The following is a 13,405-nucleotide window of genomic DNA, read 5'->3' as shown; positions in this document are numbered from 1 at the left end:
AACTGCATTTATTGGCGAAGTTCACATCACCTGTCAGATCCCAGAGAAACATAAAGTTCATTTCTGTAAAGAGGATGATAATCACATCTGCCAGAACATCAGCTCATCTAAAGTGACAGAAATGAGTGGTTCATCAGAGAGAAATGAAGAGAGAGTTGTTACAGTGAGCATCAGTAATGTGAGTGTGAGAGATGCTGGAGTTTACTGGTGTGGAGCAGAAACCAGAGACACAGATCTGACTTTCATCTCCCTGAACACTCAAATTCAGCTCAACCTCATCAGTGAGTGCATTCAGATGATTTCACTGCAGTAAACACTGTCTGTTCACAATCATGTGTGTTATATATATGTGTGTGATTGTTTTAGTGCCTCCAGTAGTGAGACGTGAAGGAGAATCTGCTGAGATCTTCTGTCCTTATGATTCAATCTATAAATCAAAGCCAAAGTCTCTCTGTAAGGGGAAGTGCTCCACTAGAGACAGAAATCCTCTCAGTGAGACTGTGAGAGAAGAGAAAGAGACCAAGACTGACAGATTGACTCTGAAAGATGACGTCACTGCAAGTGTCTTCACTGGGACCATCACTGCACTGACAGCAGAGGATGCTGGGAAATACTGGTGTGCAGTGACATTAGAAACAGAGCTCAATTATCTTCACACTCATCTGATGGTCATCATGAACGAGGGTGAGGAAGGTCTCTTCATCTGAAGATGTCAAACTCCGGCTGTGAATTAATCTTCTTGTGTCTGTAATCATTTCCAGAGCTGAACTTGACTAAGTATGAAGGAGACGACGTGTCAATCCAGTGCAAACATCAGGATGAAGATCAGAAACGCTTCTGCAAAGCACATGAAGCCTCCATGTGTGTGAAGGATGGAGTTTCATTAGAGACAATCAGAGATGATCGATTCTCTTTCAGTGATGAAGCATCTGCTGGAGTCTTTACTGTGAACATCACTGATCTGAGAGAAGAGGATTCTGGGATATACTGGTGTGGAGATCACATCATCACTAAAGTCAGACTCACTGTTAAAAAGGGTAAGATAGTTTATCATTCCTTCATTGTTAAATATTCAGAAATCAGCTCAATAACAATCACTCACACGTTGTGGCAGCACGTAGAATGTGTTTATTCTGATGTATAAAACATGAATGCCATTTCAGCAACAGTTCATTGATATGATGAGATAAATAGACAGTGTACCAAGAAATAGTTTTAAGAAAAAACAAGTTTGTATTAAGTTTTCCTCACAGAACATGCACATGCAAGTGCACATTGTGTTTATGAATAATTAACTCTGGAAGCACATCAGTTATTTTAATAAATTGTTCAAAACAGGTTTTCAAATTCAAAAACTCAGTCAGAGCTTTTACCGAATCAATATCTGACAACTTTCTAAACTGCAAGATATCAGTGCATGGTTTAACTTGTTCTCACTGGGTAATAATGCTGAACCTTCTGATACACACCAAACAGAAAATAATTAATTAAATAATAACAGTATATAATTTATTTAATTATTTGTATTCTGACAGTGGCCCTGTGTCTCTTCTTTATTGTCACTGGTTTTCTTGTGAAACTCTAAATATGGCTGTGAATAGTTTCCTCTGTAGTGAGAGAGGTGAGAAAACAAGATGTGTCCAAACTAACAGTAAAGCATTAGTTTTTTCATTTCACATTTAAACCACAGAGATGAGCTGAAGGTACAGCTTCTCAGTTTAATTCAGCTGTGAAGAACTAACAGTCTTTATTCAGGAAACCCACATGAGACTCACAGAGAGATGAAGTACAATATAGGTTATGAGTAAGTCAGCAGATCAGAGACAAAAATACTCTTGTTATTGCAGAATAATTCAGCTTCTTAAAAAAACGTGTTCCTTTACGACTGATATTATATTTTATTAACACTGTGTCTGTGTGTTTTATTCTCAGATTTCTCCAGGATCATCATCACTATTATTAGTGTGTGTATGATTCTGCTGCTGATCGCTGGATTCACTCTGACTGTCTGCAAATTAAGACACAAGAGACGAGGCGACGCTCACTCACAGTTACCCACAATCCCCTCTGATGGGCTCCTGTACGCTGCTGTCAGTTTCCAGAAGCATGAAGAGTCTCTTAGTGAAGATACAGTCAGATTCAGTAAGAATGAGATTCACTCTGATTACGCTTCTGTCAGTCACCGCATGAGACTCAACTAACTATAACAGATCACAGATCATCATGTTACCTACATTTTACATTTGGTTTGCAGTTTAGTAATTTAAAATATGTTTAAATCCATAACTTGGTGTTAAAAAGACGTTTAGTTTGATCAAGGTAGTTCAGTGAAGATTGAAAATAAACCCGAGTGACACTTCTAGAATATACTGTAAAGTTTCCACTCCAAATACAGAGACATACAGTGTATATTTAAATGAACACTGTAAAAAAATGAATTAAGCTCTTGTAATTTGTATTAATAAATTAAGGTGATAATTAAAAAAATAATGTGTGGATCTTGTTAAAGACATTGTGATTCAGAGTTGACTTTTTACTAATAAAACCAAGAGATGTGTTTTCCAAATTTTTTAAGCAGTTTTGGTGCTTGCATTTGGGGAACTGATTAAACTAAAATAATTAAGGAAAGAAGGCTGCCTATTTATTTTAAGAGAATTAGCTCAATTTTGCAGCTTAATTTTAGAGGTGATTGTTAGTTCCCAGCATGCTTTGCATGTGGCTGGATATGGAGAGTAAAGTTTGAAAGGAAATGCTATGTTATGTTTTTGAGTGAAGGAAAGCATGTATTAATGTTTAATTTTCAGTTATGTTTGACATTTGTAAGAGTTTCTGTTACATTGAAGTTTCCATTGCAGAAAAGAGTAGCGCTTGTGGTTATGTATGAAACTCCTCTGAGGCTTTAAGACTAGTTTAATGAGCAGATAGCTTTGCTAGTGCTAGTGCAGTACTTTCCAGCATTTCTCAAGTAGTTTCCTACTTGAGCTGATTGGCTGTATGCAGTCTTGTAAAAGTATAAAATAACAAAATACAAACAGACCTCATTCAAAGTCACAGACTGTTGAGAACTAACGTAAAATAAATTAGCACGTTTCATAATTATATTAAATTCATTGTGTCATAGATGAATTAATTTAGGAGATTTCACATGATTTATTCAGGTAGATTACATTTTAAAAAAAATCAAGCTTGAAAAAATATGTGTAATATTGTTATCTTAATTTGTTTTTAAGTAAATAGCTCATTAGATTTTTTACAGTGCCGCTTTTGACATTAGATTTAATAAAACTTATTTTATAAAAAGACTCAAGTCCATCCAACCTTCATGAGACAGATTTATCTGTTCAGAGCTTTTAAAATGTATGTTTTCTTCTTCTCATCTCTGAGTTTCACTCTTTGTACATTTAAAACTCTTAGTATTTGTTCATAAATGTGTTTATGATTTTAATAGTGTCATTATTTTAGCACAGTGAAAACTTCTGCATTAACTTACTGGCAGATACTTTTGGTGACGTTGTTTTCAGTTCAATCTGGTTCTCTTTGTTTTATTTCATTTCTTTTTTTCTGATTCAATAACTCCTTTTATCTTTATTATATAATTAAATTTTTATTATAAAATATATAATTTTGGTAAACAATTTCTTGTTGATTGTCCAAAGCTTTTATTAAAAGTCTTACATTAAGAATATAATTCTAACAATAAAAAGGTGTTAGTATTTCTGCAAAGGAGAAAGTCTGAGTCTGAATAAACAATCGTTTTTGTTACGAGGTTTCTTACGAGTTGTTTTTTGTGTTTGTGTGATAAACACACAGTTTTTTCCATCAAGCTCAAAACCACAGAAAACTGTGAAGATTAAGCAGACTTCTTCAGGAAACCCACAGTGACACACAAGAACTGAACACAGACAGAAGATGAACATCATTGTGAGCAATGACAATAAAGAAGAGCTGCTCATTCAGTGATTCAGCTTCAGCATTTACTGAAGATAATGCATTGAGAAAAAGAGTTAAAATGTTAATTATCAACAAATTATCTACATGTGATTTTACAGTACTTTTCAGAACACAAATCAATGACAGAAATGTAAATTAAAAAATGGTTTTAAATACAGCCATTTTATGGTTAACTGCATTTAGTACTTTTACATAAACACACTAATATACAGATTATGTCAATCCTACTTGAATAGAAGATAAGGTAACAAAATTACTGAATGTGTAATGTCAGTTTCTGTTGTGATATTATAATGTTTTTTTTTTTTTTTTTTTTTTTTTTTTTTTTTAAGTGACTAGCTTGTAAATGTCTCAGTGTTTGTCTTTGCTGGGTTCTCTATTAATGTGGTCAGTGTGATAAACGTCATCAGTGTGCTGCTCTTCAGCTTGTGGTTTTCTTTTGCCTTTAAACCAATGACCCCCTACATGTATCACAAAAACAGGAAATTTTTTTTTTTTTTTTTTCAGTACACACCCTTAACAAATTTTCCACTCCAAAATAAATATGCTGTACAGTATGTATATGATGTGTCTAATATATGAAAAAAGTATATTTATTTATCTATCTACCTACCTACCTACCTATCTACCTATCTATCTATCTATCTATCTATCTATCTATCTATCTATCTATCTATCTATCTATCTCTATATATATATATATATATATATATATATATATATATATATATATATATATATCTGCCTCAGTTCTTTCTTCAAATGTTTTTTACTATAGACATCTGAAATATTTATTAGATGGAGGCTCATCATGTTTTTCTAACAAGTACAACCATTTGTAGTAATAATGAAGTAAGTGTGCATTATAAAATATTGAACCCCTCGGTGTCTTTTGCTCTCAGTCTCACTGGATTTTCTCATGTTGTTGTAAATTAACCTTGTACTCAAAAGACCCGACATAATACATCAGTGTTTTGAAACGGGTATGAAACTGTCGTTTTTTTTTTTTTTTTTTGTTTTTTTGTTTTGTCCAACTGTGATCTAGAGTTGGGGTACTCGAACTTGGACTCGGACTCGAGTCCGGACTCGAGTCCAATTTTGAATGAACTCGGACTTGTCACGCACTCGGGTGAATTTGTACTCGGACTTGACACGGACTTGAACATTTTGGACTCGGAAAATATTCCGAGTACAGTCGAGTCCACGTCATGTGTATTAAATAAAATCAGCATAAAATTGAAATGATAAATTAATGAATGTCTCCCCTTCTGTCATTTTACTGCACCACACCGGCAGGCAGAAGTCTCATGCTTGCAGACGAAACACACGCACCACTCACTGGATATCAATGCCCAGACAGCAAGCCAACATTGAATAAACATTGTTTTTCCATCTGAATCATCATTATGGTTGATATTGAAATTTCAATGCAAAATAAATGTTGAATCACCATTATCATATCGATGAAAACCTGATGTTATTAATGTTGATGGCAACAATATTGGAACAACATTGATCCATAGTTATCTTTATGATTGATTAAGCATTGATATTTGGTTACCGGGTGATCCCTGAATGTGTTGAAAAGTAATTGATTTATAGTGGACAGAGAAAGGATGCGGTTGTTGAAAAGTCATCGAAATATAGTTGACCGGGAAATATGATAGAAAATGCATCGAAATATAGTTGACCTGGAAATATGATAGAAAGTGCATCGAAATATAGTTGACCAGGAAATATGATAGAAAATGCATCGAAATATAGTTGACCGGGAAATATGATTGAAAATCCATCGATTTTTGGTTGACCGGGAGATCAACGGGTGGTATACCCAACGTACTGCACCGGACACAGCTCATTTCTGGAGCCTTGGCACAAGCGTACAGGTAAGCTTGCTTAATGTTCGATATGAATCCAGACAGCACAGGCACGCGGTGTGTTTTATACAGTCTGTGGGCAGCTGAAGAGACTGGCTCATTTTCAAATAATGTTACCGTTAACTTGTTTAGACAACGGTCACGGTAAATTAATGTTAAAGCCTTTCGTGTCCAGCAGTTTCTCAGAGGGAAAATGTAAAAGCGGTTTATTAAAGAGAAGTCCTGACTGCTTTTTCGTCGTGTTTTTCACTCTTTTACAGGCTGCCAGAAATAATCCGTCTCTATAGTGAGTGATTATTGAATGAGGCTGTACATTATAAATGTAATGTTTTAACTCGAGATGTTTGTTTGTGTGAATGCTGTGTGTGCGCTGAGTTCTGCGCGAGCGGGGAGCAGAGTTGCCATGGAAACGGCGGGGCGTCAACACAAAAACCGTTACTGGCCAGCAGTAATCTCCGTCTCTCGCTGCGGTTTACGCTGTTTTAGGTAAGTTTAGTCGCTAAAGTCACACAAATATGATATACAAATGTTTCTGACACGTTTCTTACTTGTTATTGACATGTTTCAATTAAATTTATTTTATAGAAATGGTTTAGTGTCTTCGAAAAAGTCCGTTAGCATCTATCTTAGCAGTTTTCAGGTAATGTTAGGCTAATTTTGAGCTCTTGTTGATGAAACTCTGGGCTTTTCATCAAATCGTCGTGTGTGTGAGATATTTTGATGGCTCTGTGAATGTTTTGCTGGTGATTTGTCTGTTTTTTTTTTTTTTTTTTTAGAAAAGGCTGATTTACTGAATCGATGACGTCACTTACACTGAGAGTGTAACGTTAATCGGCTGAAAACAAGTTCACATGAGTTTTGATATTTCATGATAAACAGATATTAATACAAATTGTTCTGTGATTTCAGGATGACAGAAAGAAACTATACAGAACAAAGTGAAACTCCAAGATTTTTGAAAAGAAAATTGGTGAAATATATTCTGAAAAAGGCATATTAATGTATTTCATGAGCTTCTTCAGTAAATCTGTATTTCTAAGTCAGTATCTCCCTTCAGAAATGTTGCTGAAGGGAGATACTGACTTAGAAATACAGGCAAACTCATGAAAGAAGCTCATGAAATACTCATGAAAGAAGCTCATGAAATACATTAATATGCCTTTTTCAGAATATATTTCACCAAATTTAAGAAGTCCCTGACATCAAAACGTAAGTCACACTCATCCTAAAATTAAAAATATAGATTCTGTTATTTTAAGATTATATTATTAGTAGTAGAATTTTTATATCACATATGTTATTATTGTTGTTATATATTATTCTGTCTTTTATCTGCATTTTACCTCTGCTCTATCTTGTTTCCTTCTAATGAACCTGGAACTGCAGAGTAAATATTGTTGTCTCTGTGTCAGATTGCTTGTTTTGTTCCTGGACTCTTCAGTGATGATGAGCAGAGTCTAAGTGAACCTGCTGTCAGACAGTGAGTACCCTGAGTACCCTGGGGTTTCATTCAGGGCCTTCAGTAAACAACTGAGTCAAACAAAATCCTTAAGGGTTAATATTTACTAGTTAATATATTATTAATCACTTATAAATCATTGAAATGTCAACATTGTACTATTATCTCAATAAACATTATAAATAATTTACAAAGCTTTCTGCACCCCCTAATCTAAAGTGTAAACTACTCATCAGTTGTACTTATCGGCTTTCATTTGCTTTTGGATGTTTGCGTCGCAAGTGATACAGCATTGTACTTGCACAACTATTGTACTTCATTTTAATACCCAAACCCGGACCTCTGACACGCCAGGCAAAAGTTCTACCACTGAAACATTTGAGCTGACAAACAGATATATTGTAGCTTGATATTCACTATAGGAAGAAAGTGCAGCATACAAAATAGCATATTTTAGCATTAAAATCCCTTTAACATTTATAGTGATCTGAGAGGCCGGGGGAGTCCAGTTAATGGGGCGTAATTCATTAGCTTTAATGAGAATTGTATATTTTATAGGCCTACATTAAAGTGTATTTTGTTTCTTATATTTTACATTTATTTCTTGAATGCTACTATTACATCAACTGTAGCTGAAAAGAATAAACCACTGTATATTTAATTTGTATATTATGTTGTTTATATTCTTTGTTTTTATATTTTTAATAACAGATTGGTTACCTGAGTACATATGTATAAAGTACAGTCACACTGTATGATTGTGAATTTTAATTGCTGTTTTTAACAGAGATTTTTGTCTTTTCTGTTCTTTTACAGATCACTATTGCACACCAAGTAAGCAAAACAACATTTTTGATTTCATTTTATTTTATTTCTGCAAACAACTTGCACCACTTGCAATTGGTTTTCCAGCCCAAAACCTCATCAAAAACTGAATGCAACGGTTTTTGTCTATGATTATTTTGTCAAAACATCTTTTGTCTATGGTAACTCTAATCTACATTAACTATTTAATTAGTATCCAGTTATATTACATTTGTGGAGTTAACAACTACTTCTGAAGCAATGAAATAATAAACATAAAAATTTTTGAGTCAATTGGCCTCATACATTTTCCTTATGAAAGAGGTCACTGCAAGCTAATCTTTTTTGCCTCCCTTTAATTCGAATACATCCATGAACAGGCAGTTTTGAAAAGTGCTTTGAATATAGGGGAAATATGATCTAGCCTACAACACGAGGACTTATTGCCTTATCCGATCATTGAAAAATCATAGGCCTAGGCTACTGAATTTGTTCAAATATATGTTCTGTTTAACTTAAATGCTATATTTGTTTTGCATTGTGATTTTATCTTCTGTTTTAGATGCTCTTACTCAGCAGATGGGGACAGCTACCATCACCCAATTTTCACCCAAAAGTGGCTGCGCTATGCGCCAGACCGGGCAGCAGGGACTGGACGACAACTTATGCAGGCATCAGATGACAATGAAGTGTAAATAAAGAGTAGAGAGGCTAATAAACATTAATTTGATTTTAAATAGTGTGGTGTGTTCTGTGTTTTATACAAGATTTTAAATGTTCCATTAATTTTTACATCCTGGCTGTAGATAAAGCAGGCTATTTAATTTATGGCATTACATTTAAAATTAACATTTTAAAATGATTGAAATTCCATTGAAATCACGTTGATCCTTGGTTCAGTTGAAATTTCAACATTGTTTCAATATTCCTGATAATTGAAATAGCATTGAAATTCCGTTGATCTATGGACAGAATTTCAACATTGTTTCACACTCTAAAAAACGCTGGGTTGTTTTTTCAACCCAACTGCTGGGTTGAGGCCGTTGGATAGGACTTTGGGATGTTTTAACCCAAGTTTGGGTTGAAAATAACTATCTTTTTTAACCCAGCGGGGTGGGTTGAGGACGCGGACGTGAAGGAGAGCACGCACGTCACGTCAAAATCGTACTTCTCTCCAGTGCGAGCAGCCGCCATTTTCTCAGCGTGATAGAAGCGAGAAGCGAGTGAAAGACTATGGTAAGTAACGTTAAATATTCAAAATGTAAAGTTATCTTTTATTGTTTACCCGGTTGTATGAAAGGCGGAAGGTTTTATGAAAGGCGGAAACAAAGGAGCTTAACGTTATATAAAAAAAAACGGACGCGGTTTTCGCCTCGGACACGGAGGTCTTAACTGCCTCATGTAACGTTACTGAACGGAGGATGTACTTTTAATATAACGTCTGTGAATGTATTTTGTCATATTTACATAAGATTTTACATTATCTGTTCTCTTTGAGGCGTTAACAGAAGGTTATGGTCACGGTTACGCTCCTGTGAATTTGTCTTTTTTTTCGCGGTTAAACTGAATGTATGTTTGTCTCCTAAAGGAAACGGCATTGTGTAGTAAAGACTAGCATAATTATTTTGAGGCTGTTGAAGTGGTAACTGTTAAAAGTATGTTTTACATGTAATATTTCAGACTTGTCCAGCTCCTGTCTTCATTGTCCTCGCGCTGAGAGTTAAAGACACAGAAGCTGTTTGTGTGAGGAGTCACAGACCTGTGTGAGGATGAGGAGGAGGTGTTCTTCTGAAGAGAGGGACAGACGGTTTAAGGAGAGTAAACTTCAGAATAACATCAAGTTATCTTTATTTTTACTAAGACTAAAATAATGTGTGTGGTTTTTTTAGATGTTGAAATCCAGAGACAAGATAACTTCATTCTTTTGAGACTGATGTAAGTTAAATTATTATTACTTTTTTTTTTTAGAAAATTTATGTTTCTGTTGTGTCCTGCCTGTTAACTTCACATTTTGATGCAAAAACAGTGTGATTTTATATATATATATGTATGTATGTATATGTTAATATTTTATTGAAACCATTGATGCCCCTCTTTGCAGAACTCAAACTTACTGCAGTTAAGGACACACAAGTCTGCTTGTGTGAGGAGGAGGTTTTCTCAGCTTCTTCTGAAGAGAGGGAAAGATCGTTTAAGGCAAGTAAACTTCATAATTTCATGTTATCAGTTGTTGTTGTGTTTTACTAAGAGTAAAATAATGTTTGTTTTTTGTTTTTGTAGATGTTAAAAGCAAGAGACATGGGAGATCATCATTCTCTTGAGATTTTATGTAAGTTATTTTTAGAAAATAAATTTTTCTGTTGTCTCCTGCCAGTTTACGTCACATTTTGATGCAACAACAGTGTGATTACGTGCTCATTTCATTAAGACCATTGATGTCTGTGTTTTTCATTGCAGAACTCAAACCAACTTTGGAGTTGTCTGATTTGGAGAGTCATTATTCTTGGTCTTCGCTCTTAGAGGTAAAGTTCACACAAAAATAATTTACTTGCCCTCAAGTCATTCCAAACCTATAAGACTTTTGTCTGTCTTTACAACATAAATTAATATATTTTTAGTTTTCTCATAATATTTGTTAATCCATTTATAGTTTAGATAATCAGTATTTTCAAGCTTCATAAATATAGAGTTATTGTAGAAGTAAATTCTGATATTTATATATGAATACATCTTAAATTATATGATAGCAAACATGTATGTTCAAAATAAAATATTGGTCTCCCAGACCAGCAATGGAGGACACAAAAAGAGAATATTAAATATATTCATGTTTTCCAAAAAATGAACAGAGTTTGTATGAGTCTGGAAAAACATGGGGAGAGTAAATTATAAACATTTTAATTATTTGGTGAACTAACGGTTTGAAGAGCAGCCCTCCATGTACATGAATATTGTGAGGTATGTGAATGTCATGTCTGTTTTAATGTTTCAGTAAAGAAGCTTTCTGAAAGCAATATTTATTCAAACAATATCGCATGTCCTCACACTAGTGCTGCCATTATAGACTTCATGAGAGCTGTGGTGGACTGAGACATTAAACAACCTCACAAAGTGTTGAAACTTTAAAACCGATTATTTACCTATCCTTACGCATGTGAATACACCTCCACCTGAAAATGGATAGTTTAATTAAATGTTTAATTTTTTCAAATGTATTTCTCTTAGGCCACTGATGAAGAGCAGGCGGTGACTGGGATGAATGCTGGTCAGAGAGGAGAATCTTCTTTCCCCTAAACAGCACTGGTTTTAAAGGAGGACGCTGCCCTGGATGATGTAGAAGATGTCACATGCTGTGCTGATGGGGTTTCTTCATGATTACATCAGTTATGCTAAAGAGATCATGAAAATTGACCGTGATGCATGATCTGTATTCATGGACAATGAAAAAAACTGTAAGTGCATAATTTGTTAAAAAAAAAAAGTTAAATGCTGTTTCTGTGTTGTTTAGTAGAAAAGTTTACACTCTGTCATTCATACACCTGCTCATATTCTTTCACACACACACACACACACACACACACATGCGTCTGTTAAATGTTATAATATCAAAGTTAATGTTGTGATTTATTTGTGTACGGTCATGCCAGAATAGTTGGAAAAAAACCTAACTAATTGTAAATTTATTGTATGTGTTTTCGTATATTTTTATACAATATATACAATTGAACAAAGTCCAATTTGATCTTAAGTTATATTCATCAAATGTTCAATGCTTTGTTTATGAACTCTGTAGCTGTTAATGCCATCCTTTTCTGCATTTCTTCTAACATGTTACTTTTTGACTTTTCTCTTGTTTTTAATAAATATTTTCCTTTTGGTAATTATTATTTGTGTGTAAAAGTGATATTCAAAATGAACAACATTTGTAGGTTTAATGCCTAGCTCAATTTGGGTTAATTTTAACGTAGAAATGCATTGTTTCCCCACATGGCTGCACTCTGCGAGTTTATTTTCTGCCAGCAGGAGGCGCTAAGAGCGGGAGAGGTAGGTTTCTCCGGTAAAGGCTGCAGAGCGATGCTGAGCTCACAAACGCTGCCTTATCAAGCACATGCGAAATGATATCGAACAATTTCTAAATACAGTAGTTTTCCTTCTGAAATACAGTGATAAAAAAAACACCCGCTCTGTTTTTTAAACCCTGCAATATAGTCATTTTAAACCATAAAAAAGGCAACCCAGCATGCTGGGTTAAATATGATAACCCAACTGGTTGGGTTAAAACAACCCAGCGCTGGGTTCGTCCCTTTTTGACCCAGCGCTGGGTTGTCAAAATAACCCAAATTGGGTTGTTTTCAACCCAGCAGTTTTTAGAGTGCAATATTAAATCAGGGTGCAAAATGATGTTGAATCAACATCAGAGTTCGATGTTGATTCAATGACTAAATGTTGACAACGGGATGTTGATTCAGCATAGTTTCAATGACTGTTTGCTATCTGGGTGTGGATTAGTGATGGGAAGTTCGATTCTTTTCCGCGAACCGGTTCTTTCGGACGGTTTGATTCAATAAACCGGTTGAAAAAAAAACAGTTCACCGGATACATAATCCATTGCGATGTATTTGTTATTAAATGAACTTACGTTTCATCAGATTGCCCTTCATTCAAGCCCTCGGTTTACCCGCACTCATTACATTAGCACAAAATCAGTTCAGAATCAATCACCAAAAGAATCAGTTCGGTTCAGACGCGCTGTGAGTCAGTCGGCTTCATGCTGAATCACGCATGCGCAGTATCATCAGCTCCTCGGTTCTCGAATCGGACGCGTCCGAAAGAAACGGTTTTTGGTTCAGTTTACTGATGATCTGAAAACTGATACAACCGGTTCTTGACTCGAGAACGAGAATCGCTCAAAACCCGGGTAGGAAAATCTGACAGGGTAGGATAAAATGTCAGGACACCGGCACATGCTGCAGTTCAGTATCATCAGCTGCTCTACTCGTGTTCATGTTCTGTTTACTACAAACTCAGTTTGTGAATCTGTCATCATTAACTATAAATACAGAACAGATATTTCATAAATCATCCCTTATTCATATTAAACATGGAGTCTTTAGAGTCTTAATTATTGTCCAACTTCCCTGAAAACCCCTTTGGCCCATACATAATCTACAATATACAGATTAGAAACATGTAGCCCCTATCTTAAAAAAAAAACGTATATATATATATTTATAGTTTTATCACACTTTCCGATGTTTAACAAAATACTTGAAAAATTACACGCATGCGCAGTATCATCAGTTCATCGGTTCTC

General features: G+C 34.8%; 1 protein-coding gene and 2 long non-coding RNA genes across 4 annotated transcripts in view; all 3 read left to right on the top strand.

Annotated features, from left to right (window-relative positions):
• LOC127948417 (uncharacterized) overlaps positions 1 to 13,405 on the top strand; it is a 155,943-nt gene that overhangs the window by 81,660 nt on the left and 60,878 nt on the right. The gene's annotated exons all lie outside the window — the stretch shown is intronic.
• LOC127949581 (uncharacterized) lies at positions 6,254 to 8,828 on the top strand. Of its 2 annotated transcripts, XR_008152376.1 has the most exons (5): positions 6,255 to 6,314; positions 6,414 to 7,037; positions 7,241 to 7,308; positions 8,104 to 8,121; positions 8,654 to 8,828. It is a non-coding gene; the product is annotated as an uncharacterized LOC127949581 (long non-coding RNA). The 2 variants fall into 2 exon arrangements; XR_008152375.1 differs by having other exon boundaries at positions 6,254 to 7,037.
• Positions 9,087 to 11,978, top strand: LOC127949570 (uncharacterized). Its single transcript, XR_008152325.1, has 5 exons — positions 9,087 to 9,327; positions 9,772 to 10,026; positions 10,193 to 10,420; positions 10,549 to 10,613; positions 11,317 to 11,978. It is a non-coding gene; the product is annotated as an uncharacterized LOC127949570 (long non-coding RNA).

This window comes from Carassius gibelio, chromosome B1 (genome assembly GCF_023724105.1).
Source record: "Carassius gibelio isolate Cgi1373 ecotype wild population from Czech Republic chromosome B1, carGib1.2-hapl.c, whole genome shotgun sequence".
NCBI lineage: Eukaryota > Metazoa > Chordata > Actinopteri > Cypriniformes > Cyprinidae > Carassius > Carassius gibelio.
This window is presented reverse-complemented; position numbering and strand designations above follow the sequence as displayed.